The 4,317-nt window shown below is 40.9% G+C and overlaps 1 pseudogene; it reads right to left on the bottom strand.

Annotated features, from left to right (window-relative positions):
• Positions 1-3,117: 3,117 nt before the first annotated feature.
• Positions 3,118-3,975, bottom strand: LOC143649271 (homeobox protein NANOG-like; annotated as a pseudogene).
• Between the last annotated feature and the right edge of the window lie 342 nt (positions 3,976-4,317).

Below are 4,317 nucleotides of genomic sequence, written 5' to 3'. Positions count from 1 at the left end.
AGCTGTGTAAGCACCCAACCTTGATATCATGAGCTAAGTTTTATAACTGGGTGTGAATGTCAAGGGGACAAGAGATTGGTTTTGGTCTCTGCTGAATTCCCAGGTTCTGGAAGAGCATCAGCATTCAACTCGTGTCTGTGGGATGAAAGAATGAACAGTGGTGTCCAAGATGGTAGGTCATGGAAAAAGGAGCAACTTGTATTGCCTGATAGGGTCAGAAATGCTTCATGGAAGTGATGATAGGAGTTGAGTCTTGAAGAAGGAGAGAGCATTTGTGTGTGTTAGTGTGTATTGTGTGGGCATATATGCATGTGTGCATTTGAGCATGTAGGTGTGCACACATGTGTGTAAATGTATATGTGTATCATGCGGGCATATGCATGCACGTGGATATTATGTACATGCATGGTATGTGTATTTTGTTGAACTTAGCTGTATGTGTGTATGTATATATATATGTATATTCTGTGAGCATCTGTGTGTGTGTGTGCATATGTGAACGTGTGTGTGTGTGTGTGATGTGAAAAAGAGAATATTCTAGGCAGAGGAAACAGCACATGTGAAAAAATCATGTTATACTTGGGAAATCTTGCACAACTTAATTTTCTTCTTCGGTTAGCTATATGCACCTTTTTTTGGCTTAGTTGTAAGTACATGGAATGTATAATTTTCCTCTGAGCTTTCTCTCACATAACATGATAACATCATTTTTCTCCCTTCTGCCATATGCTTTTCATAATTACCACCTCAGTGGTTTCCCAAGATCCCATTAGTGCGTAAATATTTACTTAACCTTTTTGTTGCTTTTTAAAATCATTGTAGATAAGGCTAAAATAACAACTTTTAATTTTTCCTTCTTTTGTTGAGTTATTTCTTTAGGCTAGCTTTCCAAAAGTGGAATTACTGGCTCAAAGAGAAGGAGAATTTTTACAGTCTTTGAAGGCTATAAAAATTTATAATACAATCAGCAGGTTTACTACCAGCTCATAAAACTTAAGTACTAATATGATAGGGTTGTAACTGTCCCTTGGGAGTTTCCCTGCCATCTGTACCTCCTCTTCTGGGGATTGTTGGGGTGATATCTGCTTCTGTAGCTGCTGGATCATGAAGGTGGAAGTCTTGAAATTCAGTGCTGGGTGGTTTCACAAGGGGAGTAGTTTTCAGTGCTGGAAATTTCCTTTGGCTTCTTCAACATTTCTACCTGGGGGTCCTTGATTTTCCTGTAAAGCCAAAAAGGGTTGTCTCCTTTTTTAGAGGTAAATTCGGGAGCCACAAGTGTTCACAGGTTCTGTCTTGCTGAAATGTCATCTCCCTGACCAAAGGACAGGGTTTCCTTTTGGGGGGTAATGAAAAGGTTCAAGATTTACATTGTGGTGATGGTTACACAACATTGTGAATGTAATAAATGCCAGTGAATTGTACACATTAAAATGACCGAAATGGTGAATGCTAGGTTACACGTATTTTACCACCACTTAAGAAAGCATATTGCTTCTGTCACTCTCTAACCCCCTACAATGGCTGACTTTTCTCCATTGCGTTCAGCATTACCAAAACTCACATTATAATGTAATTTATTTGTTTATTGACAGTGGTCCCACTAGAGTGCTAGTTCCCATGAGGTCAGGGGCTGGTCTACCTTTGCTGATCTCATCATCTTCAGTACCTAGGATTTGGCATTTGGTAGGGGCTTGATAAATGATCTTAACTCAATGAATGAGTGGAAAAACCTATCGAACATAAAAAAAATTGCTCCTGCCCTTTGTCCTAGCAGTTCTACTCCTTGAGACATATTAGTACATGTGCTCAAAGAGGCAAGGATTGGGATATGGTTCATGGTATCGAAATAGAGCATTTCCCAAAATGTGGAACTCGTACCACTAGTGGCATACTGAGATCACTTTTGGTGCTTCATACATGGCCATTTAAAGTTTTAATGGTACCTATTTATTTCTACAGTTAGTGCCTATTTGAGTGATGTGACTTTACACTTATAATGAGGTAGTTTCCTTGTTTTAAAATAACAGCTTTATTGATGTATAAATTCATGTATTATACAATTCACCCTTTTACAGTGTAGACTTCAGTGGTATTTGGTTACTCAGAGCTGTGCAGCCATCAACACTATCTAATTTTAGAATTCATTGGACACCCCCAAAAGAAACCCCATACCCATTAAAAATCATGCCCCATTCCTTTCTCCTGCAGCCTCCGGCAACCTCTAATCAACTTTCCGTCTCTTTAGATTTGCCTATTCTGCCTATTTTATGTAAGTAGAATTGTACAATATGTGGCCTTTTGTGACTGATTTATTTCACCGAGCATAATGTTTTCAAGGTTCGTCCCTGTTGTAGCTTGTATCAGTACTTCATTATTATTATTATTACATTTGTTCAAGTTTAATGTATATTTTTTCTAAGATGGCAATCTCCCAATAGCTAGAGGATTTCAGTTACATTCGTTGCCCCCACATTGACAAATGTAACAGAGACCTATGTTTAATCCAATTTTTACTTATTGAACCACTGAGTGAAATCAGGGCATAGATTGCCAAAGGTATATGGGCATATTTTATTCATCTGTGCTTAAGTGTACAAACCAACTAGCCGTGTTGCTGGCTGGCTATATTATCATGATACAGAAACAAGACATCCATCTACAAATAATAAAGTAAGGAGCACATTAGAGGAGGGAAAACAAAGAAGAGGTGGAAGAAACAAAAAAGCTGGGTCTTGATAGCTTAACCTTTCATCTTAACAATTCAGCGAAGCCTCCCAATCCCATGAAATGAGTACCCCAGCATACATCTCTGCATTTTTACTTCCTATTCTTGAGGCTAGATCCTAAAGCTATCCAAACTAATATATTTTCTAGTTCTCTATAGTCACAGAAATCTCATCTGTTATGCTGTCCAGAACAGCCAAGGCTATTTGGCCTGTTCCTGAGTTTTTGAAACCTCTGATTAGACTCATTACACATCTGCACCCATCCCTAAATTACAGTGAAAATCAAGATAGAGTCAGATACACAGCTCTCAAGACAGTTCTGGAGGGAAGGATGCAATGCAGCCTCTGCCCAAACTGAGATTGCACCATCCACACATCTTCACCCTCACCTTCAAACATCCCCAGGCTGGACATTCATGGAGTCGTTTTGGAATAAATCCATGGTCCAGCAGGGTACTGAACTATTTAACGGTTTGCTGTATTGTGTTGTGGTAGCCTCCAAATCACTGGCAGGGGAATTCTGCTCGGATTGGATCTAGGGCTGCAGGGATTCCTCGCCACTGTTCCTGGAACTGATTGTAGAGTTGTGGCTATTCCAGGAATGGTTGATCCAAGACTGGCTATTCCAGGAATGACCACTCAACGCCAGGCTGCTCCAGGTTACTCCACACTGGAAGGTTTCCAGAGCACCCTAGGGATAGGAAGAACAGAGTCCCAGGTATTCTGTAGGTGCTGAGCCCTCTGCATCACAGAGTTGCCACTCTTTGACCAGTTGGTGTTTTCTGCCACCTTTTACATTTCGGTCTCTGGTCCCGGAACCCGTCTTAACCTACTTATAGCTGAGGTTCAGAATGTTGGAAAGTTCTAGCATCTCCTGGAGGCTGAGGGATTCTGTCTTCGAAATCTACCATGAAGTATCCACAGCTGGGTAGGAGAGAACACGGTTCTGAGCTTCTGTTTCTTGACCTGACGCTCCTCTTCCTTCTTTCCCACGCTCTTCTCTGCAGAAGGAGGTGGTTTAACATTAGGACTGGTGGGAGAGTCAGGGCTATCTTGAAGACGCAGATCCATGGAGGAGTGAAGAGGAGAGACGGCCCCTAATGGCTGCACCTCAGCAAACGACATTTGCAAGGACGCATAATTTTCTTCGGCATCATAAATCTCAGGCATTGGTGGAGACTTGCTAGAATCGTCTTAGACTTGCTTCAGGACAAGGTGGGCTGTGGGGAGAACCTAGATCTACACTCATGCTGGGCAGAAGCAGGGGAAAAAATCAAAGACCTAGCCTGTGAGAGTGGCCTAGGCAGGCTTAAAAGACTATTTGGGTGGAAGATCTTAGAGAAGTTTGAAGAACTCTAGGGATGAAAGTGTAAATGAGAAATTAGGATTGAAAGGATGATTTTGATTACTGAAGCATTATATAGATGGTCCTTTTTGCTTTGTGGTACATTGGAGCAGACCGAGGGAAATACCTGAAATTTCTACATTGTTATCCAGCTGCCTTGATTTCTGATAATAATTGTATAGCCTTTATCTTCTGCCCCTGTGATTATAAAAACCTTGTGACTCACCTTCACTTGTTCTCATTTAT

Source organism: Tamandua tetradactyla, chromosome 11 (genome assembly GCF_023851605.1).
Source record: "Tamandua tetradactyla isolate mTamTet1 chromosome 11, mTamTet1.pri, whole genome shotgun sequence".
Classification (NCBI taxonomy): domain Eukaryota; kingdom Metazoa; phylum Chordata; class Mammalia; order Pilosa; family Myrmecophagidae; genus Tamandua; species Tamandua tetradactyla.
Note: the sequence above shows the minus strand (reverse complement) of the source record. Positions and strands in the feature narration are given on the sequence as shown.